At 42.1% G+C, this 25,482-nt stretch overlaps 1 long non-coding RNA gene across 7 annotated transcripts; it reads right to left on the bottom strand.

The window, feature by feature from the left end:
* Positions 1-1,293: 1,293 nt before the first annotated feature.
* On the bottom strand, positions 1,294-25,187 carry LOC107311999. 7 transcript variants are annotated; one of them, XR_004306680.1, is made up of 11 exons: positions 24,508-25,158; positions 20,859-21,047; positions 19,384-19,489; positions 18,433-18,515; positions 17,957-18,070; positions 12,607-12,970; positions 11,863-12,032; positions 9,969-10,142; positions 4,880-5,779; positions 2,347-2,440; positions 1,360-1,528 (listed from the first exon to the last, which is right to left on the bottom strand). It is a non-coding gene; the product is annotated as an uncharacterized LOC107311999 (long non-coding RNA). The 7 variants fall into 7 exon arrangements; XR_004306679.1 differs by having other exon boundaries at positions 1,294-1,528; positions 9,969-12,032; positions 24,508-25,187; XR_004306682.1 differs by lacking the exon at positions 19,384-19,489 and having other exon boundaries at positions 1,295-1,528; positions 9,969-12,032; positions 24,508-25,186.
* Positions 25,188-25,482: the final 295 nt, after the last annotated feature.

Consider the following 25,482-nt stretch of genomic DNA (forward strand, 5'->3'; position numbering starts at 1 on the left):
CTTAACATAATCTCTTCTCCTCCTTCCTCCACAGGTTTCAATTTCTATTAAATTAAATGTCTGACCACGTTGCCTCCAAATTCCTCAACAGGCCCAACACAGCTTGAGAGAACAAGGAACCTATTGATACGTCATCGTCAACACAAGCATAGAATATATTTACTTACACAATTTTAAGAAATTAATATCAACCTGTTTGAGAATGCACGCAGTAACACAGCTCCAACCAGGAGTAAACAACTCCAGTAAAAGATCACTGATTCAATATGGCTGTGAACCTCTCTTTCTCATAAATATTCCACACTCCACCTGAAAAGCACTTGTTCCTTCTGTCCCATAATAAGTGTGGTCCAGAACCCTCCTGCTCTACAGACAGCACAGACAGGCAGTAAAGCTGAGCTACCATGTCCAGCATGGCAAGATTTGGTTTGCCACTAGACCTTCAGCACGCCAGAAGTAACTCCAATTTGTGCTTTTCATCTTATCCCATTCTGACACCCAAAGCTAAAAAGATGTTGTACACCTTCAGGCTCTAAGGGGATACATTCTGAAGCTCAAAGAGGGTACGTTTAGGTTAGATAGAAGGAAAAAATCTTTTACAGTGAGGGTGGTGAGGCACTGGAACAGTTGCCCAGAGATGTGGTGGGTGTCCTGAGACTTTCAAGGTGAGGCTGGATCAAGCCCTGGGCAACCTATTCTAGCTGTTCATGTCCCTGTTCATTGCAGGGGAGCTGGACTAGACAGCCATCAGTGGTCCCTTCCAACTCTGAGGATTCTATGATTCTCCACAAATCAGCGAATCTTTGTAATCAGGTTTGGCCTCTGATTAGGCAGAGTAAATGAATATAAATTAGAAACATGAGAAAAGCTAACCTACATTTCCCAAGTATCTAACATTTGTAAAAACACAGAGAGTAATCAGCAGATTTTTGTATATGTAAACCAAAATTTTAAAGGCAAACCACAATTTGGGACAAAAAGCAACTTTTGCTCCAGTTCTTGCCTTCTGGACACGTTAAGAACTTCATCAAGTTCCTCCTGACTGCCCCCACCAATGCTTTTTTGCATTAATAGGAACAGGAACAGAACAACATGGATCCTAGCAAACAGTAACAAGATGTAACACTTCCTGCTATAAACAGCTCCTAGAAGCGTGATAGTCCTCAGTGATAATGAGTTTCTAATACAGTCAAGAAACTCATAGTGTTCCTATGCAAGGAAAGCAGTCAACAAAAAGCCAGAAAAAGAGAAAATTACAATAATCTTATAAGTTATCCATTGGAAAAAAAATAATAATAAACAGATTTCAGTACAATAATCACTTCTAAGTGAAGAGCAGGAACTTTAAGATAGGGAAACACAGCTGAAATAAAATGCATCTGAACTGAACTTACATTTATGAGCCTTCAGGCCTTCAAATGACACCGGTCCATACTCGTAGTACTCATATTCCCAGGTGTAATCAGAGTTAGACAAGGCCTGCTGGGAGGTTCTGTTAGAAATCAACCTCAGGGCAGACATCTCGCACCTAAATAAATATATACCTATGAATATGAAATGCATTAGTAAAGAATACATATTTCAATCACATCTTTGATTTTAGAGAGAATCACGACTTTGCAGAGATGCCTGTAAGGATACAAAGTATCAAAAGCAAACTTTTTAGAATATAACTTTTATAGTTGAAAAAATACTGAATCCCTAAGACTACCATCCGTGGCAGCTTACAATGAATGCTGCCGTGAGAGTCTGCATGGAGAACTGACTGGAATGCCAGGCTCAAAGTGTTATATCATTCATACAAAGTCCAGCTGGCACCCTGGGCTAATATTCTTTCATCTTCCTTAAAGAGCTAGACAATGAGTCAAAGCACATTGGCAGCAAGCTCATGGATTACCTGGGGGACAGACAAAAGGCCGAAGGGCAGACTGCTCTTTAAAGGGACCTAGACAAGCTGGAGAATTCAGCTGACAGTAACCTGAATTAACATTAGCACAGTCAACGCATCAAGAGAAGCATTTCTTATTCTCTATTCAGCTCTGGTGAGACTGCACCTGGGGTACCATATCTTCACTAACAGGAAGACATGGACATATGCCAGAGGAAGTCCAGCAGAGGGTCACCATGATGGTAAGGGAGCTGCAGCACAGGACGCATGAGAGGCCAAGGGAACTGGGTTTGCTCAGCCCAGAGAAGAGAAGACTCAGGGGAGCGCTTAGGGCTGCCTACTGTCAAAGTTAGAGGGCGGAGGGTAGACTGGGCCATAGGTGGACAACAACAGAGCAAGAGGCAACAGATGCAAGTTGAGTTGTGGGATATTTCAGTTCAATATGAGAAAAAAATTACCTGATTTAATTGAACATGCTTTGAGCAGGAGATCAGACCAGACGACCACCAGAGTTCCTAGATTTTTCTGTGTTAGAAGCGTTTCAATATGCCACTAGAGAAGGAAAATAAGACAGAAGTCATTTTCCCCAAAGATCAAGAAGAAACTGCAACCCAACAGTTCTCATCATTAAAATTAGCCTAATACACATTCTGTCATTACAATATTGCGCCAGGGATTTGCATTTTTCAGAATATTAGACAATTCTACACACATCAGAAGAGAGCACATCTTTGCACAACACTTGCTCTGCTTCCAGCTGCTGCAGCATCTAAATTGAGCATTCTGTAAGAAACTGTTCAGTGCTCTTCTAAAAGTAAAGGGAGCTCTGGGTAATTTCGCATTCAGTTAAAACCCAGCAGACTGAAGACTTCATGCAGCCTGTAAACGTAATGCAGTCAGCTGTTGTCTGGACAAGGAAACGCCTCAGAATACAACATCAAATCCTGATAAAACTTCTTGGGGATACAAAAAAGAAGAAAACAGAGGTCTCTAAGTACCTAAGTACCTAAATAGAGGTCTCTAAGTATCACTCAAAACAGCTGAGACTTCAGTCCTGCCATTAGATTGAGTAAATGACATTGTTCAGATGCTGGAAGGGACATGTATAAAGAACAGGAATGGATCACAAAGCGAGGAACATATATTCACCCAAGAAATACAAGCAGACTTCCAAACATTTTAAAAAGAAACAAAAAGGGTTCTTCTTCTGTAATAGCTAAGTGAAAAACATTTAAAGCAATAAATAGGTCTTGTTTTCAGACTCAAACCAGTTTAGTTTTCAGCACTGGCAATTCAACCTTAGGGGAAGAAAACATTTATTTGAATAAGGACAAAGTGCTTCACATTATCCTTGCCCTCCTTCAGCCACTAAGAAAGCTCCCAGCTGGACTAAATAGCATGAAACACAGAAGACCAGAAACGAAGAAAGGTTACTGCTTGTAATGGACAATCCAGTTCATGGCTCAGCATCTTCATGTCTGATGGAAGATGACAGGAAAAAGTGAATACTTATATGTGCTTGTGTTAATAAGGAAGTTCCTCCCTTGCTTTCTCAGTGACTTGGAAAACTTCCCCTACTCTCTGGAACAAAAGATAGTGTCTAATCAAGTTTTAGACAGTCTTGATTTGCTTTTAAATTCAGCTGAGTTAGCTGCTTCTTTCTGGGAGAAGCAAACGGCACAAAGGGAAAACTATGATTCTTGTCCTAATTTGTTCCCAGCACAGTTGTCTCTTGCTGGATTTTGCATTTCATTTTGGTGACTGACCCCTGGGGGTTCCCATCATCTTCTTCCCCTTCTTCTCAATGATGCATCTCTTGCAAAATTTTATTATACATTCTAAGCCTGTTTTTCTCTTCAGCAGCAATTTAGAGAAGTCTTTCCTTTAAATATTTCTCATATGGCTCATTCATTGTTACCTTCTCTCCTTTAGTATTATAATAAAAGCTGAACCAAAGTCAGAAAGATTCAGCATAGGTTATATGAAGAGTTATCCTGTTATTCAGTCTTTGTGGGACATAAAACATCTTAATGACCTATTAAATTATCTGTTTTAAATTGTCTATAAGCATAAGCACTGTCTCAACCTAACTTGCAGCTCACTTGTGAGCTTTGTCCAAATAGTTCAAAACCTTGGCTTGGAACACATTAAAACAAACCCTTCATTTGACTTAAAATGAGGACGAACATGACAAAAGGCAATGCAAAGACAATGAATGCCCCAAAGAAGAACAAAGCAGAGAGAGCTAGCAGCCTGCTATGTGCATCTGCCAGTGTGCAGCAGGGCAGGGAAGGACTCTGGGTTCCAGATAAGGGATTCTAAGATGGAATTTCCCCAGGTAACAGTCAAATGCTTTTTCCCCCCCAACTGGACAGCAGTGATACACCCTGCAGCTCTAAAACATGACCAGGAGCTCCTCTGAGTGGCCCTGCTGAGTTTGTTTTGTTTTTCTGCAGAGGACACAGCAGTTATGGCAAACGCCAAATTCCCTGTGTTGCCATCAGTACATATGGATGCTGGCAGCCTTCACTCACCCTGGCTCATTACTTTGAGGAGCAAATAAGTGAGCAATAAAAAGTTTCATTTGCTCTCTCAATGAAACCCAAAGTGAAGCCACGCTCAGTGCCACCAACCAGGAGATCCAAACAGGTTAGTAACCTGTCAGCTAAAAAGGGCAAGCCCTCATGACCTTCTTTTGGACCACTGGCCTGGTCTCTCTGTAGACTAAAGGATGTCAACAGGCACCCAGATACTCCCCACAGAAATGTGTCTGCAGCTCCTAGAATTGAGTTACACCTTCGTGAGAACTTGAACTTGTTTAGAACCTTTGTAGTCGTTTGTAAGGTCTCAGTTGCCTGCCAGTGGTACTCATGCAAGCTATTTCAACTCTGCAGATCTATCTCTGCACACAATCCGCATCTCTGAACTGCAAATAGACTATTTGCGTCACTGTGGGTATCATCAATAAAACTGCCCTGCACAACCACTTACCTTTCACTCTGACACCAAGGTTCTCTAAGGGAAAAACTGGACACACACCATGTCTGAAGCACGGCTTCGTGGTTTAAGCTGCCACTGGGGCCACCAAGGCAAATCTGGTTTTGTGTACATCTGGAACTGGCCTTGTATGTAACCAGCAACAACCACCTCCAAATCTGACCTGCACGCACAACAGTAAATTTATGCAGACCGGTCAACCTACTTATTAATATCTGAAGCAAGATAAACTACCAATGAGGAAGATGCAAGCAACGAGGCACGTTTTCAATCAAAAACTACATTAATTTTTCATGTTTCTATTCTGCTTACTGCTGTGGAATCTGAACACCTGATAGACTTCGTAGAATAAACAAACTGCTGGCCTCTTGCAAACTATGAAGAGCCCAGAAGACAAACAGGCACAGAAAGCAGCAACATTTTGAACTGAGGAGTCCAAGGCTAAGTAAGCTTGATACATCATCTCAGTGGGCTAGGCAGTGCAATTAAACCAGAAGCTGTTAGCTACATGTTAACAACTCAAGCTGTTCCTGTACCGCAGGTCCCCATGATAGCGGTAATATGGGGCCACTATCATCACCGCTGCACTGCTTTTTACTCCAGCCCAAGGGCTAAGAGATGAAATCACAAAGAAACCAATGAGGAAATGAAGCACAAACTTAACTACTCTGCTCTGCTTGGGCTAAAACATACAGATCCCAGCTTTCTACAGCCCTAACCTATGGCTATTGTTTTTGAGCAAGCTGTGCCACTTCCAAGCACAGATGAGAAAGGAGTCTGCAGGAAATACTTAGCCCAACGCTCTGTGCTCCTCTGCCAATTCACAAGATCCTAAATGTGTAGGACTTGAGATGTAGCTCAAGGTCTTGTATGAGAAACATCCAATCTTCCTGCCTGAAAAAAAGAGAGAAAAGCAAGCAATACAAATGCAAAATTTAGTAAGAGAAAATAACAAGATAATTGAAAACTGCACAATCAGAAATCAATGCTAATTTCAAGTGCACAGCACCTGGGACTTTTCTTTGAAAGAAATGAACTGATGTCAATAGCTCATGAAAAGCATCATCTGCATGAGCTATTGCACGAAAGCAGCAAGAATGGTATTGGACTCATCACAGAAGGACTTTCTAACAATGGTAAGGAAAATCACTGTTTTAGTCACTGCTTATCCAGGAAACTAAGGACAAGAAATGAAAAAGTACAGACATCTGTAGTGAGTACTGTGGTATTATACCTCACATAGCATACATTTTAATATCTTTACGGCTGACAAGTGTAAACTAGACTCCAACAACAAAGTGCTCATATGACATTCATATGAATTACCAACAAATACGTCTAGTTTTCCTTGAACACTTCATGCATTGTGTAGCTCTGCTGCAGTGTAGGAGGTCTCCACACCGTTGTGTGCAATTTGCATGCAAATCGCATTGCTGCTGTTTGTGCCTGGTTTAAAAGCAATTACTGCATGAATTTAAAGTAAAGTTTAACATATAAAAGACAAAAACAGTTGGCTAAGCATTTTCCTGAGAGGTCATAAACATTCATGCACCGTATAAACACCAGTGCCCACTTAGCGGCTCAGCTCAGTAGGGGCCACCTGAAGGCAGGCAGAAAAACACACAAAATCATATTGCACTGCACTTACAGGCAACTAATGGATTGGAGAAGAAGTTGATACTGTGCATGCTCACTTTTAAGCCTTGTCTTTGAAGAAAGCTAAATTGTACCTAACGAGACACCATAAAAGCTATATATTCCTTCTGTTCCCAAGAAGTTTCAATCCTGAGCTAACAATAAAGGCACAGGGAACCGTCAGAGTTAGCAGAGAGCCACGCACTGAAGCAGCCAGCTTAGTTTAACTGCGGTACCAAAAGCCTGCAGCCAGGATAGACAATTCTAAGACAGCATTATCTACAACCAATAAAGAGATATTAGCCATGATTCTCTGTATTTCCTGCAGCCAGGACGGGATTTTCTATTCAATCTATCTTCAGGCTTTGAAGCCGAGCTTCAGTTGAGTTCAAAAACCATATCAGATTTAGCCATCCTGAGTGTCAAAATGAAGTATTACAAGCGTTCACACTTCCACCAAAATAATGGATCTCCACAAAAAACATACAGTGTTTGATAGCTGTTTTAGTCACAGTAGAACAAGACTAAATCTTCCTTCTAAGCAAAGGCTTTTCTTTTTCTAAAGAAAGAAAACTATATCTGAACAAGTTCTAATTTCGAAGCCACTGTAAAAAGCAAGGGTTATCATTTCAGCCATTCATTGCCAGCCATGCCCCACCATTGCATAGCACTGACCTTACGCACGGGGAGCAGCAGGCTCCCAAATACAGCCCAGCTTTGGTTGAAGGAGAGCTCCCGGTCCACCTGTGTCCTCATCCTCTCAGTCCTGCAAGTACGGCAGCTCCACAACCTGAGCTCCTTCAACACTAGGAAAAGCCCTCCCAGAGAGCCAGAAACCGCTGACATCTTTTCATTCCTACATTTTTCTACTTTACAGAAAGGGTAGTTAGTGGAATAGGCTCCCCAGGGAGGTGGTTGACTCACCATCCCTGGATGTGTTTAAGAGCCGTTTGGATGTGGTGCTCAGGGATATGATTTAGTGTAGAGTTGTTAGAGTTAGGGTACGATGGTTAGGCTGCGGTTGGACTTGATGATCTTCAAGGTCTTTTCCAACCTGGGTAATTCTATGATTCTATTATTTATTCTGACAGAAAGGTAAAGGCGCTCAATATCACCCCTGGAGCAGGATGGCCTGCCAGTCCCTCGGCTATTTAGAATTCTGCTCATTTTTAACCTTCTGCACTACAACTTGTTTGGCTTTAACCTTCCAGTAAACATCACAGATACAGTCCCCAGGCTGAGCTGTTACTGAAGAGCCTCAAGCAAGACAACACCAGCATGTCCAACAAGGAGGTCAGAGTGAGCTGTGCAGGAAGGCTGCAAAGGACCTGCCCTGAATGCATTGGTTTTGGGCAGCACTATTTTCTTCGGTTTTCAGAACTAAGCTCACTTGGCAAAGACGTCTTCATTTTTCTCCTAATAAATGCTTGTTTTCGCCCCCAGCTCAGAGCTCTGTCTTGGTTGTGCATCAATGAGAAAGATCAATGAAGCACCGGAGCCGAAAGCAAAGTGGGTCTGTAAAGCCATCATCCCTGGGCTGCAAAGCAGTGCTTGAGCTTTTTGGTTTGAAAAGTCACTGAGCTATTACGTTTCTTCAAGAACAAAATAAAACAAATAACACAGCTTCCCTTGTAAACTTCCACACTGGGATGTAGAACATGTTCTGAACTCCCGCAGTTCACATCCAGGCTCAATCAGCAAACATTTCCAGCAGCCACTGAAATTGAATGATTCCAAAGGGCAGACTGGCTTGGGGTTTTTCCAAGCCAGAATTGCTTTTACCTTTAGATCTAACCCTTCACTCTGGTGCTATGGAAGAGGCAAACAATGTATTGCAGTGCCTCAGATACACATTTCAAGTAAATACTCCCAAGCAGACATCCCAGCATTCTCATCCTACTCTCCATCTCATCCCAGCAACACACCAGGCTATGAACAAGCAACAAGAGCCCAAGGGAACAGCAGCACAGCCAGGGCCCACTGCAGTGAGAATGCACCAACAGAGCTTTAATTTATTTGTGTTCACAGCTTGCTGGCAGCGGCTCACACCACTGGCTTGGGGGCTGAAGACTTAATTTAAACTAGCAAGAGTATCATCTCAGCTTAACCTTAAAATCTCTTCTACCACAGCATGTGTGGGGATGAACTGTGACAGAAAAAGCACAGAGCCCAGCTCTTCTCACATACTGGATTTTTTTGGTTGATGTATTTAACATCATTTTGCCTGCAGTTAATGCACTGGGTTGCCTTGAGGCTGATGGAAACCCTCAGCCTGTGGGACTGCTGCCTGCCTGGAGGGTTGGCTCCTGTGGCAGAAATCTGACTTAACGCTCTGATTAGGAACCTGAATCACAGAATGGTTTGGGTTGGAAGGGACCTTTAAGATCACGTAGTCCCAACCCCCTGCTATAGGCAGGGACACCTCCCTCTAGATCAGGTTGCTCAGAGCCCCATCCATCCTGACTTTGAATGCTCCCAGGGAGGGGACACCCACAACCTCGCTGGGCAAAACATCAATTGATTTCCGTCGTGGTTACGTAAATCTCCATCTCTGAGGGCTCAGAGGAGGGCAAAGGGAGCCGCTCCCGAGCACAGCAGAGCAGAGCAAAGCAGAGCAGCCGTTTGGGAAGCGCTGTGGCACAGAGCCAGACGGCCACTCTAACAGCATCACCACAGCTGGACCAGAAAACTTTCTTCCCCCCCCCCCCTCTTTCTTTCTCTGTTAGATTTTAAAGTTCATTCACACGCTCAGCCGCACGAAGGACAAAACTTTCTTATCCCATCCAAGCGATAAAGCTTCCTAAGGAAGCGCTATGTTTCCAGCGGGCACAGACGCGGGCTCGGGAGGAGCCGGTGGGAGGAAGCCGAACTGCAGTGCTACCGCAGCCAACGCATCCTACAGCGCCGAAACCGCCTCGAGCTTTCCGTAGAGACCAACAGAACAACCGCGGAGGCTCCTTAAAGCTCCCCGAGCCGCCCGCCCGGTCAGTGCCGGTCGGTGCCGGTCAGCACCGGTCAGCGCCGGTCAGTACCGGTCAGTGCCGGTCAGTACCGGTCAGTGCCGCCCGCCGCCTGCTCACCTGCTGTGGCGCCGCCCCGCGTTGGTGTCAGTAGCTGCAGCGCCGCTCCAGCCGAGTGGAGCCGAGTCGAGTCGATCCTGGACCCGCTACAGCCAATGAATCAGCAGCGGCCGCGGCCCCCCGGCGGCATGGCACGGGCATGTGATGAGCCCGGACCAATGGGCGGCGCGGGCGGGAGCTGTTCTAGGTGCTGGCTGCGGCGCGGAGCCAACGCCGGAGCGTGGGTGGAGGCGGCGGGCAGCCGGCGGAGAGGGAGGTGTGGTGGGGAGGGATGGAGGGGAGGCCGGTAGAGCTCATTCCTCCTTCACAGCCACGGAGTGGTCTTGCACAGCAGCCCAGCAGAGCCCTCACCCTGCTGTGATACTTACCATTGAACTTCCTGGTTAACTTCCTTCTTTAGCACCAGCCTCTATGGTTCAGATCCCTTTGCCTTCTTGCACTCACTACAGGTCATTTACAAGTAAGAACATCAGTGAAACAGGTTTTCATCACATGTTCTCTCCAGGCAGAGTTGTGATCTCGGACAGTGCTGCCATCTTCATCTAAGAAACATAGAATCAATGCTTATGCATCACTATCAGAATTGAATAAACACAATGGAACCTCCCTTCTACTAATTTCATTGACATTTAAAAGGCAGCATGACTCAGGATTTGGTTTGTGTTTCTTAGGCTCAAAAACAACTCAGCACTCCAATTCCTTCTCCAAGAAGGAAGCTCCATGTAGCCAATACTGCACTTCCACCTCATCTCCTTTGATCTGCTTCTTCAAGGAAAGATTAGAGGCATCTTTGGTGCCAAATGCAGCAGATGCCAAACAACACGAAAGCATATCTAGACTAATGAATCGGATTTGTAGTATTTTCTCATGTTCTCAATGTCAGTTTCACTTACTATTGGTGAAAATACAGAATTCCGTATTTTTCTGTAACAGCAACAAAACAAATGTGCTCTTTCTGGATGAGATGTGGAACTCCAGAGGCACAAACTCTTGAGTAAAGATAAATCAGTGGGATTTTCTAAAAGGCAAAGGAATTCTGCTGAGAGAATGTGGAGAGCTGCATGCATTCAGATTGTGGCTGACCAGAATGAGGATGGAGCTTCATCTGCAGCATCTGCTCCCTTCTGGCTTTGCAACCATGGCATCAGTCCAGAGTTTAGTGCATACAGCTAAAGACTGTGCTTACAATTAAAGCACAAAGTGCAGATAGATTGTCAACCAGATTTTTAGATTCATGTAGTCAGTAGCTGCCTGAATTTTAGCAGCCATCTAAAAAGCAAGCAAACAAATAAAAACACTGGAACTTAATCAGACTTGATACCACCACTTCAAAAAACAAAACAAAACAAAAGGAAACTAACAAACAAAAACAGTCTTGGAAAAGAGCCTTGCAGTTCTTACATATCTCAGGTGATTTAAATGAAAGGCAACAGTGGGACTTGCCAGGATCTCTTCCAAGTAGTATTATGTTACAAGAATAAAGGCATTTGGATGCATTTCTATGTTTGTAAAAAAAGTTATAAAGAAGCAAACTTGAACATATTTACCTTTTGGTTTTTTTTTCCTGTACTGCATTCAAAGAAACTTTTCAGAGTTGCAGACCTGTGAAAAGGCTGCCTCAGTGACCTTTCCAGCGTTGCTGATGGCCAAGCGTAGCAGCAAATTCAAGGCTTCAAGGTCAACAAAAAATTGTTTCCATTTTTCTCTGAAAGTACCTCAAGCTCCACAATTTATTCGGAATTACAAACCTATAACATTCATTCCTTTTGACTTAGCGTGGCCTTCATTCTGTGTTCTCTCTACAACCTGAATGTTCTGAACTAGCTTTTGATAACTAAAATGATCATCAGGTAAGGTCATGCCCAGTTTACCACTCGTAGATGTTTAAAATATGAACCAGCTCTGACCTTGTCTAAATGATTATTGGCATCTTGATATGATTAATTTTCTTGCATGAACACAATGCAGATATTACATGTAATTTGTAGTTATATTTAAGCACCAAATTTGCAATCCAATTTTATGAATTATTTACAGCTGTTTGATTTGCCCTAATTCCCTTAAAAACAAAGTGAGGCTTAAGCTTGGAAGAAACCAACGTCTCTTTTTAGTGTCAGTGGTTGAAGCATACGGCCCTTCTTGACAGACATCAAACATCCGTAACTGAACCCTTGAACAGCTCTCTCACCTCCAACACTTGCAGTTACCTCTCAGTCAATTTTAAATTCTGAAAAGTAAAAATAAGTTGCCCACAATACTTACAGCCTGTGCTTTCACGTCGTGCCAGATTAGTCCTGTGGCTGCCTTCATAGTCATTTGCCCAGCTGTGGCAAGCTATCTAGCCTATGTTATCTCATCCAGACCTCTTCTTAACTTCTTAACACAACAACTCTCTTCTTTGGCGCATTGGTCACAGCATAAAATCTTTCCATCTGGCATGTTTCACCCCAAAAAACAGGGAGGGAACAGATGACAAGGTTTCATTCCAAGAAATCCCAAGTATTGTTTTCTAAATATTGTGTTTGATATGAAGCAGCTTTCTTCCAGCAAGACTATTCATGAATCAAAGGCATTATACCCTAGTTTGTTCTTATGATTCTGTTATACTTCAGCAAAATAATCTGTGATGCCTGCACAGCACTGCATCAATACACTACAGCACCGCAATACGCTCCGTGGCACTTAAATTTATAAGCTACAGCATAGTTCAAAGCCTTATCAGAATGTCATGTTCACCCTCTGTATTTGATACACCACGGTAACCGGTAGAAGTCACAAACATGGCTAACTGTCCTAAGCGATAGCTCTTCCAGGTTGTGTGTGCTTTATTTTAAGGACTGAGAATCAGAGAAGCATTGTTGTTGTAATTCACTTTGCACTGAATCTGCTGTGGTGCTCTGCAATAGAATCTGAAGCCATTGTATCTTTCAGATTCTGAACTCCCTACTGGAAAGGTATCAGGAACCTTAACTTCAGTTCTGCCTTCAGACATCAGCTCAGGCTTACCAGTGCTCGCAGAACCTGCCACTGATATTCAGGTGTCCCTGAAGCTGCCTGTTCTGAAGCTGAAGGAAGGAAATCTTTCCACTGAAAGTATCACCGGGTTTCTGAGTGCAGCTTTTTCTGCAGCTCTCTGTAATTCTTTCACAGATCCACATTCTGCACTTTGGTGTAAGGGGCTGTCCGGCACATCAATATTGGCATGTCTTGCAGGTATTAACCCACAAGTTTAGATTGACTTTATTTCGCCCAGTTCCCTGTTCAGTCCTTGCTCTGCCTGTTGCAGCTGAAATCATAGTTCAAGCAGGCTTGAGTGTGCTACATTCTCTCCCTGGGGGATAGATGGGAATATGCTCAGACAGGCGGATCACTGCAAAGACAAGACATGAAAATACTTCTTCAGTCTCTTAGACACAAAAGAGATTATGTTCAGTCATTCATTTGTTGGTCCTCTAAAAAAAAGCTGTCATCTTCTGATCAGCCCTTAATAGAGGCAGGGTGTGAAGTTTCAGTGAAGCCTAGAATCTGGAGTGTTTCCCTTCCTGTTGGCTATTGTTGTTGACTCCTCCTTAGTAGAGGAGAGTACATAACCTACAGTAGGTATTCCTCGCTGTCAGAAATGTGTTTGATTGTTCACTGCCATAGAAATTGCATCCTCAGAAATAAGCTGAACCCACTACATAATTCACCATAAAAATCATCACAATACTTTCTGTGAGGCATCATTAGGTGCATGATAAAACAACTTTTGCTGGATAAGCAGATATCATCAGAGCAGGCACAAAGCACTGCTTCTGGGCTGAAATAGAAGCTATACCATCAAAGCTAAGCACAAGCTGAGCAAAATTTTACCTTGATTGATGTTAATCTGTTAAATGATTTGGAAGAAATAAAAGGTGGCTGATACCTGCGACGTAGGGATTGATATTATAGAGGGATGAGGCTGTGCATTTCATAGCTCAAAAAATAAATAATAATAATAATTAAAACAAAAACAAGCAAGTAGCGGTTAATCTTTTGTAGATCTCTAAGGGATAAACCAGGGCGGGAAGTAGGCAGAAACAGTAATATGCCACAAAACCAATGTTCTTTTCAGTCTGTTTTTCATTATACAGCACAATTATGAACTACACTTCCCAGCCTCATCTGATTGTAGTAAATACCTTGAGGGTCATGAGGGAACTGACAGGAGCAATCTGTGAAAAACTTGACAGTATGATAATAAGCAGGTATTTGTTCTGTACTGATTACACAGTGGCAATTTAGTTTCCTCAGAATTCATATACATTCACACACAACCGCTTCTACAATAACAGCAACTGGCCAACACAAGCAGTACAGACACTACAAGCAGGCGCTGCAAAGATTACATTCATTTAAGAAGGAAAAATATTTTGGGGGAGTCCCTTAAATATAATTTCTGTATTACAAAAACAAACCCTGCTTACGTGCAGTTGTGATCTAGGACTCTACTGACAGGTGCATGAAAAAAATATATGTGACCAAAAGTGAATCAGCATCTATAAAGAAAGAAACAGCCCTTGAGGGGAAGAAATTGCCTCCCTGCTTCAAGCTGATTGACAGGGACTCCTATAATGCTAACAGTTTTCATTTATTTTTGGCATTTAAAATATCAAACATAACTTTAGAACTCATACCTCATTTCACCGCCAATGGAAATTTTGCTTTCTAACAGCTTCGCTGTTAAAAATAATAATAATAATTTCAAATCCCCATCTGATACAATACCATAACTCACTGCATTCCGAATGTAACATCTTGACTTTTAGCCACTTCCAGCTTTTGGAAGTTTTCTTTGGTAAAACTTCTGATGTTCTTCCACAGCGATAGGGGGTTTAGCCTCTAATCCTTGTGAGTCACATTTCTTCAAAGAAATAATCTTTCAGCTTGGACAAGGGTAGTTCTCCGAAACAGCTTTTAATATTTAAGTACATGCTGAAGTCTGAAGGCTTCAGATTTTTGGACAGGCTCAGATCTGACTCTTGAGTTCAGCAGAGTATTTTTAAGCTGCCTACTGTGCCAGAGAGAGGACTAGAATGTTTCGTCTTTTGCGTGATGGAAACCAGAGTGCACCAAGGGCCAAGCAGTCTTGTCAAAAGGAGAGCACGGAGAACAGGGATGAAAAATGTAAGGATCCTGCTAGTTAGTACAAGGGCAGAAAGTCAAAACTTTTAACCTGTAACTAAGTGGGGAGTATTTGTTCCTGCTCCTTTGAAAAAGGCAGCTCCCATCATAGACCTAACTTGCTAACCTGCAGGCCTTTCTCCTCTGATGATTTAGCACTGCAGTCATCCAACTGTATAAGTATTATTTCAGTTTAGAAAAGTTTGCCCTAAAGGTCTGAAAACGTTCCTGTGCAACAGGTAGCAAGCAAACCTATTTCAGTTGAAGTATCATTGGTTTAGGGTTTTTTTTGTTGTTGTTTTTGTTTGTTTGTTTGCTTGCTTGCTTTTTTGTTTGTTTTTTGGTTTTTGGGTTTTTTTTTGTAAGAGACTATGCAAGTATGAAATCTGTTAGTCCAACAGGAAGATTTTGTGTCCATCCGAGATCTTTCTTTGATAGTGGTAAACCACTTCTGTTCAGGTCATTTAGGTCAAAAACAGTTCATGGATTTTGCCAGAGCAAATAAAAGCACCATTTCTGTGTTTCTAAGTCAATAATGTTTCTGAGGTGCTCAAAGGCAACTTGTTCTAAACTGGAACTTAACAGAATGGAAAAGAATGGATAGAGGGTGATGCTACAAGGTTCAAGAACAATTTAGCCCTCTGTATTCCAGACAAACACATTTACAGCTATTCCCAAGGAGGTGTAAAATAACATCCAGGACCACAAGAGCACACAATAGCCAAGTGCAAGGTTTAGAAGACTAAGATACAAATAGAATGCAAATACATATAGGCTGTCAAACATGAAAAATTCTTCAGTGATATGCGTAATAGGCTAATTCTCATGTTGAGCTGGTTTGTGAGAAGGGATTGAAGTTCAAACAGCTGAAATAATATAAACAACAGGAAGATTTACAGAATCATACTACACACCTCATAATAAAACTAACAGACCTTATCTGTATTCATGAAAAGAAAATGAGATTTTAGTACTTAAAAGAACATAACAGTCATAAATTGGCATCAACCTGATGGGGATACAACTGTGAAACTATTCACAGTGCTGGTTTAATGATCAGAGTGGGTGGAAACTATATGCCTGAAGTCTCCTCCTGAAAGACACAATTACTGTTGAGGTGCTTCTCTCCAACAAGAACTAATTATTAACTTCTTCCACCTTTCATACATCTCTGAGGAAGAATAGTCTTTGGATTACACGAGAGGGACTGAAAATGAAACAGATAAAATCCTTAAATTATTCTTACTATTCAAGTTCCCTTTGAATGAGTAATTATCTTTTAATAAGTCTGCTACAATAATGAAAAGGGGCTGTGTTCTCTGAGCTTGTAGAGTACAACATCGAGTGAAAACCCTGACATCCAAGAACAGAGTTAAGTAACGCCAAATTAAGTTGATGAGATTCTGTTCTTTGTTTCCTTGGTTGCTTTGTTTTTAAAGTAAAACTTGTCACAAGGGCACAAAAGCTTGACATAAAACTAAAGATACACTAACACTGTCTTATGATTAAGAAAACCTTGGAGACTTATAAGGCAGACAAACTATCCTTTCATTCTCTCTCATCCAAATGCTGGCATCCATAGCTGCCCTTTCTGCCGGCCAAGCCTGATGTTTCAAGAAATCTAGATAGCTTAGGTTTGAGGTCACAGACATTTATTCTCACAACTGAAGTGCTGCTTCAAACTCCCTTAAGAATATTTATGGACTATGAGTACTCAACTGAGTCTGTCAAATCCTCACTTGAACTTTCACCATCAAGATGGCTGTATTGAAATGGCAGCTTCCTCTTCAAGTCAAGCTGTGTAAGTTTTAAGCTCTGGTTGTACATGACTGATAATTGAAATAACTAGAAAGAACAGAGAAGCTAACAGTGTTGATCCTGAGCTATGAGCTCTCTATCATTGTTTGCCGTGCCTATTGTGAGCATATTTCAGCCAGCACCTCTTATGATGGTAATTACATGTAGTGCTAGTTAATCTCCCCAGAGTTGTGTATGAGTGGCATTAAGCTCATTCGTTAGCCACATCTCTTCAAGGCTCATTATTCCTGACACAGAGCCACACCAATATGGCTGCAACACTTTCCTGTCCCAGAGGTAACTCATTTCACACCTAACAGCCAATGATCTCTGTAGCATTTGGTTTTGATTTCTGGCTCAGCCACTGAAATCTTAAGCAAGACACATCAAATCTGTTCCTCAGTACCCTATCTGCTCCACTGCCACAGCAGTGGGAGAGTTCCACAGGAAAGTTTAACATACTGCTCAAATAACCATACACATTGTAGCTACAGATCATTTTCCTCTGTGCCTTGAAGAAAACTTGCCCAAACAGCATGCTGAATGAGGGAGTACAGAGAGATCTCTCCGTTTTTTTTTCCTACCCTCAAATACAATGATAATGTCTTTCCCCTGTGGCATCATTTTTACATGAAGGTAATTTTATTATCAGTTTCTCTGTACTCCATTTCAAGCCTCTCAGCACTTTCATCTCATCCATTTCTATCTTCTTTTAAATTTGTTATGGGTTTTACTGTCTGTCTGATTAAATTTATTTATGGCTCCACCTATTGTGTATTTTCTGACTTGCTTTCTCTCATCACTCTCCAGGTATTTAGTGCTTAGCACACATTGCACTTACCAGCTTCAGCAAAATTTTATCCATCTTCCCTGGCTGCTGCCACAACACAGCTTCATACGTATGTCCATGCCAGGTGCCATTTTGTCAGTGGTTTACAATTTCCCCTTCCCAGTGTGAGGGAAAATTTTTCTTAACTTGAGTTATAAACAAAAAGCTGCTGCTGTTCTGTTAAACTTTTGCTGTTTTAAGAGCAAACCATCCTATTTGCCTACCCCACCAGAGACAAGTCTAACCCAGATACTTAATTTTTACATTTTTGGCTTTCGAGCTACTAGCTTCATTCACAAAGATCTGTTGAATTTAACAACCAGCAGTTGTCCCCTCATCTGCTTGTTGAATATAACCATTTAAATACAAATATCAAGCTGGTCTTTCAACAGAAAACGTCCTGATACCAGCCAAATACTCTTATTTACCAGATGTTTCATAAAGTCTCTTACATACCTAAGAGTGAAACCTGTTATTAGACAGTGGGAGGTGCATGGTACCAGCAATAAAGCTGTGGAAGTGGGCTATAGAAGCAAAGAGCAACATTACTGAAGTTTTAACAGATTTGAGCTGTTAAGTACTTACTGAGAGAAAGGACTGTAGCACAGTCAGTCATGCAGAGTAGTGGGAATAAACATAAGACAGCTTTCTGGGAGCTGTGACTGCACTGCAGAGTAAAGACACTTGGAATCTCGCCTCCTGCAGAAACACAGATGCAATTAAGCAAGACAAAAAACAGTGTAGGCAGAAAGGGGACATGAAGTACTTAACTTGACTTCCAGAACTTTTAATAAATAGGGTTTTTTTTCTAAGCAGAAGCAATAAAATAGAATGTTGGAGAACCGGTTTAACCCATCTCTCTGCTTAGCCGCACCTTACCAGGGCTGTAGCTGCTGACTGCCTCTTCTCCAGCTGAACAGAGTTGACTATGATCTCAGTGCACTCAGAGACTCTCTTTTAGAAGATGATAGATGACCTTTAAGATCCCTTCCATCCTAAACCATTCTATAAGGACTGTTTGCTACAAATACTGCATACAGCACTCAGATCCTTGCACCTACCTGCACCACAGCTGAAAAGAACGTCCTACACCTTTTCCTCCTGGGGTTTATGCAGGTGGTTGTGTGGATGTTCCAAAATGCTCCTTGGGGTGAGAGAAATCACTTGTCATTAAAAAACTGAAATCCTTTTGAGTAGCGTACTTCCTAAACAATGGGAGTGCTTATAATTATTAGCTCCATTTCTTCCACTAAAAAAAAAAAAAAGACTGAAATTATACCATTCTGACAGCACCTGCAATAATTACGCAGAACAGATGACTTTCCACAGATGATTTTTTTATTACAAATCCACTTTAATATTTGTTTTCAAGAACAATCTAGACAAGAAAAAATGCCAGGCTTAAAAAAGAAACAAGGAAGTTTTCAAACAAATCTGACATTTAAATAAGTTCTGCCAGACCAAAAATGATTTTCCCCAGTGGGAAGAGATGAGGGAGACGACATATGTTTATACGTTCATCAAATCAGTCCTTTGCAAGCCCAGACAACAGCAAGAGATTATGCCTTTGAGGCTGAACCCAGGCTTATGGAAACTGAAGAAGCAAAGAAGCTAACATTCAACATCACCCCTTGATCCACGCAGGCGCATTACAGAATTACAAGCCAATTTCATTGTATTTTAAAAACACTTCTTAGGGTGTCAGATTCCTGTCTTTAAACCCCCTTGTAAGTATTTACGTTTTTCTCAGCTCTTTTCTCTGGTTTTTGAGCTTGGCATTTCTTCAATAAATTCTCAGAGGCACTCTGCAATTGCCATTTGTGTCAAGTTTATGCTTCCTCGGTATCTTTATTCCCTGTTATGCTGTCATTCATTCACTCCAGTGAAGGTTGAGATGGAGGAGAAGAAATGCAGCATTTTTTGCCCCCGTCCAACACATGAAATTACCCCAAAGCAGTAACATGACAACGGGCAGTATTTTTGTGACTGATACGGGAGAACCTATGTCATACTTAGCTAAGTGCACTGCAGCAATCCTTGTTGCATCAGGCTATCTGCCAGACAGGCTGGGAAGTACATTCAGTGCCAGCACAAACATACAGAGTCAACAGTGTTTCTCTGAAAAAGATCCACCAAAATTAGTGTGCTTACTTACCGAACCTTACAGACAAAAGCATCATTTTTAGTTCCAGAGAGATGGATGACTAGTGGACATAGAACTAAGCCAATTATTCTCAATTTGCTTTTCCAAGAGCACAAGAACAAAGTTTCTGTTGAGGTACAAGAAACACAGGCTGAAACCATGTGTGACCAGGATCTGAAAACACTGAAAAAACACTACCAAGTGTGGGCCAGTCTCATCTTTCTTCATATTGAGCAATTCCTTCTCAGCTGCCCTACAGAAGTCTCATTTAGCTCTCATTTCAAGCACAAACTGAACTGTCAACTTTGCTGAGCAACAGCATCCAGAGTCTTCTTTGGACCAACAGGAGCAATCTTAGGAAGCATCAGAGAAAGCCCTAGGACTGTCTTTGAGGGCCCTCTTCCCAAGAGACCAACCTTTTTCCTTCCTACTCTCTTCCTACTATTTTTGCATGGGGCCCACTCCCAAAAGTGCTGGTGCAAGTTCACTGACAGGATAGTGGGTCCTATTCTGTCAAATTGTTGACCTTCCAGTAAGGTGCACCAGGATCTAATGTGTAATTTTCCACTTTGTGAGGAAACAGTAGCTGGATTGACAAGGCAAGCATGTAGATAGGGCCACAGAGGAAGACGTTTGTGCCCTTACAGAACAGTGGGGTTGAACAGCCCCAGCAGAGCAAGGTAAGCACTATTCTCCTACCTCAGTACACGTTGAGCTGTGCATATACAGAGCTCGGTCTGAATCAGGAGGGGACATTCTACAGCTGCAGATCGGGCACCTCCAATGTGTCGCTGTAGAGGCGCTTCTGTCCTGAGTGATGGATTCATCCCTCGTGAGGCATACGCTCACCTATCAAGCAGCACATGCTAGGAGACATCCCCAGGTAACCCTTATTTTATGGATCTAGTTCTGTCAGCTCCTCTTCTAGCATTCAGGTTGTGTGCACATCCCTCTGCACAGTTCCTAAGTATTGTCACCCTGCTTCCAATTAGATTAGTTCTTACTGGCTTTGCAAAGAAGAGATTCCACCAAATTAAAAAGAAGTATGCAATCATTATTTATTGATTAAAATTTCACTCTTCAGGTTTCACTGCACACAGCTCAGATTAGACGAATACAAATTCTGAACTCACCTTGCCCTCCTACTCCCTTGGGTAAACAGAATTTATTTGCCAACTCTGCCACAACAGCCGTCAGCAGAAGAGGAAATGAAAGCAAACACACTTGTACTTCGGAAGTTGCCTGGAGTGCCAAGAACACCTCTGTGTGTCATTAGCGGTACAACTGTGCACAGAATACAGACAAAAATTGCATTATGTGTTCGTTCTGTAGGGGTTCACCCACCTGAGACATACTCTAGGCTTGTCAGTGTCCTGTTTCACACAGAGCAACATTTTTCTGTTGACTTGATAACCCCAGCGAGGAGCAGCTAAAACAAGTGTCATCCTAGGTGATGAGCAGACCACCTGTGTCATGTCCCAGCTGTATTCTCTCCTAAGGTGCCCCAAGATATCTTCACAGCAGAAGGGTTTCCTAATTGAAAAAGAAGCAGTTATATGCAGGAGTCATGGGCACTCCTCACTTCTGACAATAAAAAGGGAAAGGAGACACGCTCAATTCTTCTTTGCTGTTACTCTGAAGTAGTCATAAAGATAATCAGAAATAGACTACATAAAACTTTGATCTCTACCCATCGGCTTTCCTATCAGATCCCCATTAGTCACGAAAGTTTAAGAAATCATTTTCTAAAGCAATAGCGTAGTGCTGGGAAAAGCTCTCCTGTAGCCATAGGTACATACTGACATTTCATTACTATTCCTACTCTTATTTTTCTGTCAGAATGCAAGGGAACAATTCAGGTGCTTACCAAGACAAGTTACACTTTCATTATCAAGAGAGAATGGCAAATCTCTTCCTTACACAGACAAGACACCATGTTCTCAGTATGCGATAAAGGGTTGGCTTATTTTTTAATTCTTACTTAAGACATGGTTTGCTGGGAGATGCTGTTTTTCCTATTAGACAAACAGAAATAGGAAAAACTGAGGGCACACCAACTTTACAACTGAAATAGAAATGGGATCAATCTTAGCTGATTACAGCCATCAGTCGCTCTGTTTGAGAGAAGGAAGGAGAGTTGAGTGGCACAGAGAAGATGCTACCAAGGGAGGTGGTGATAGCAGTAATGGCACAGACAGACACACATGAACACATAGCGCCATGGAGCACTAAGCTATGTCTGTGCACAGCAGGTGGCTGGAGTCTTTAAACTGGACAGGGTGGGTGGAGAAACAGGGACAACAGCACTGATGAGGTAAGCTAAACCAGCAATCAGTCTCGTAAGTCCAAAAAATAATTCACCAAATTGCTGCTTTGGCATGTAAAGGTATGTTATTCGATACAGCATTTCCCTGTTCATTGACCATGGGTGGTTTTGCAGGACACAGCTGTGACTGCCTGACCAAACACCCTGCAAAGCAGAGTTTTTAGAGATGTATCAAATGTAAGAAATTATTTCAATCCAAGCTAAAACTCAGTGAAAATCTTGCTTCCAGTTTAGCACTGGTGTCCTGCAGAAGGAGGGCCCTGCAGTAGCTTGCTATGTAAACTGGAGTGCTAATGGCAAGTTTTGTGCAGTTCATGAGGAGAAAAATAAGGAAGACATTAAATTATTAAGCTTATTTATCTGCTTTAAGAACACGTAGCACAATGTCTGCATAGAAACCCTTCCACTCAGGATATCTATTATTCAAGACTTCTGTTTTTGATATTCTGTACAGGAAAATAATTTCACAGCAAAGAAAAACACCGTCTATTTAACAAGTGTATGAGAGAAGCCCCATTAATAGACACGTTTGCTGCAGGAGGAATCACAGAATCACAGAATTGTAATTGGAATGGCACAGGAATCTTGACAGGACTATAAATGGATTGAAAATAGCTATTTAAACACTTTGTTTGGATTTAAGCATGATACCACATAGAACCTGCTCTGCTTTTACTCATCCATCTTGCTGGATGATACACCTAGGCTGGGGTGTAGGGAAAGACTGCCTTACATAAAACTCCCAGTGGCTATGATATGGTAAGGGCAAACCCCCTCCTCCAATCTGAGCTACCAGAGGCACTGGATACACTTCTGTATCAGCTCAGCCCTTAACAGATATAGGATATGGCTGCTCCTTTAGGTGCAATTGAAATTACTCATCCGATGGGCACTGTGGCACTCAGCTGCCACTTATACCTCTTAGAGTTGGCTTACACCCTCCACACTCAGGCACCTGCTACTTAAAGGTTCCTGTTTTTCAGAAGCCTTGTTGCAAAAATTTAAAGCACAGTTATATTTGATATACTATTTTCACTTTCTCCTCCCAGTGGTGTAAGGGTATCTGTGCCTTTAATCACTTTACAGCATAAACCATTCAATACGGTAAAGGCTTTTCCCATTTTGAAGTTAACCTAAATCCCTAAATTACAAACTTCCTGGTCACAATTTGCTTCCTTTCATCTCCTAAACGCCTCACATCTAGACCTGTAACTCCTACATCCCTTATGGCACTCCAGAGCATGCACCTGGCAGCACTGTTGCTTTTCCTGCCCACATTTGCTTGCAGTAATTCACAGTGCACTTATCACAACGTAAACTGAAGCAGATAACTCCTTTCTAAAGTGGTTTTATGCTGCTTTATCCTTGTTAGAGTTGATATCCCAAATTTTGTGTTTGTCTGTGCCAGTGCCACTCAAGACTTGGTCAAGGAGAACAGGGCTAAAAGTAGAGGCCAGTGAGGTGGGAAGGGGAAGCAGGATGCCCACTCCCTCTGCCAGCCCACAGCTGCTCAGTCATCTACCAGCTTTTGTATCTTCAGAGGGAAGGAGGCAGGCATTTCTTCTGACTCCACAAGGAGAACACTTTTATCATGCAGTGCTTCAACAAACCTATCTGGTTTTAAATATGCATGACAAAAAGCTCCTCTGGCATGACTAACAGCCCAGCCAGGTTGCACAGCATGCAGTTGCTGCTTTGCTACAGCCCTCCCTGACACTTCGTTCCAGGTGGGTATATACAGCTTTCAACAAATGAGTCAGACTTTTCCTTTTACTTGCTATACTGTGCTATGATTACGTCTTACCCACATCATCTCTACATATTTTACATGGATTATTTTTTTACTTTAAAGAGGAGAAAATATTTCCAACAGGACTTTGTTTTATGCCTACAAATACATGCTGGACTGCCACAGATCATCCCATTGGAAGGCAGCTAAAAGGATCAGCTGCTTGAATCCAACTCCTGGCTCCATACAGGATCGCCCAACATTCAGACCCTGTGTTTAAGAGCATTGTTCAGATGCTTCTTGAATTCCAGAAGCTTTGGACTGGACTGTGCCAATTGCCTGACCACTGTCTTTGGTGAAGAACCTTTTTCTAATCCACAACCTGATGCTTCTCATACACCTTGTACTTAGACCCTTCTCCATCTTTGGAGCTCTCCTTTGGATGCCCGCTAACGGTTTTATGTCCTTTTTGCACTGTGGCACCCACAGAATCACACAGAATCACAAAATGACCCGGGTTGGAAGGGACCTCAAGGATCATGTAGTTGCAACCCCCCTGCCTAGCAGGGCCACCAAACATACGTACCCAGTGCTGGAAGTGAGGTCACACAGTGCAGAGCACAACAGGACAATGTCTCCTCTCACCTGGTGGCAGTGCTGGACCTGGTGCACCGCGGGGCATGGTTGGCCCTTCAGGCTGCCAGGGCAGCTGTGTAGCTGGCTCATGTTCATCTCGCTGTCAATCAGAACCCTCAAATCTCTTTCAACGGGGCTGCTCTCCAGCATCTCATACTAAAACTGCCATCACGTGTTTTGATTACAAATTTTTGCGAGCTGACTTAAAAACAAGAACAACTTTTTAAGTTCTTCAAGGCTACTCATCAGTAACAGATTCAATAAATCTACTGAGAAGTGACACAACATAACAGAATAGATACCTTTTCTCCCTCCTGGGGCATCCGGCACTGGCTTCCACAGTGCAAGAGGATGACCCCACACTGCCTCAGCACACCTCTGTATGCACCTATGTTGCCACAGCAACTCAGTTTGTTTGAAGACAGTCTTCTGTTTCCATAGGAACAAAGCAGCCAGGCCTGCCTCAAAACTTCTGCTTGTTAAAACACAAAATTTTGCCAATAAAAGGAAAATCAGAAAGGCGGACTGATAACAGAGAAGAGAATCTGTATTACAAATGTATACAATACTACTGTTGTATTGACAACACAGGAACATTTACTCTGGCCCAGGACTGAGTGAATTTGGACAAATGAGAATGGTAAGTCATTTACCACAGCACTAAAGCAGCTCTATTAAAACCTGAACTGAGATTTTTTTCTTTCCCTTCCCAGTTACCAACAAATTAAATAGATGCAATGTCTGAGCAGCCAATATGTAAGTCTGGGCTAAAGAGAGATTTTTCTTTTTAAATCTGAATTTCTCCAACCAACGTAGGAAAATCACATTGCCCCAAAGAACATTTAAATACCTCAGAAAGGAATAAAATGAAGCAAGATTATTCTTGCTTTTGAATTTGTAAAAAGTTACGTTAATAAGATCCCATAAGACCAAGAACATTACACAAGTGTCCATCATTTAGTAGAATATTTCTTCACACAAAAAATATACAGGAAAAAAAAAAAAAAGCCTTGAGATGAATCCAGACTACAGCTACAATAACCTCTGCTTCAAAAAGATGCTGGAATATAGGAGACATGGGTTTTTTAAGTGACACTACCTGGTAACTTCTCACATGTCATACATGGGGATTGGCTTATTCTGCTGCCTTGTTTAGAGGTTCCAGAGCCACAGGTTTATGGATAGCTTTGATTATAAGTTCTTCTGTTCATATAGACACTAAATATGAAGGGATAAAGCTGATAGCTCTCTATCTCAAACACTCCTTGCCCTGCATT

Source organism: Coturnix japonica, chromosome 3 (assembly GCF_001577835.2).
Source record: "Coturnix japonica isolate 7356 chromosome 3, Coturnix japonica 2.1, whole genome shotgun sequence".
NCBI lineage: Eukaryota > Metazoa > Chordata > Aves > Galliformes > Phasianidae > Coturnix > Coturnix japonica.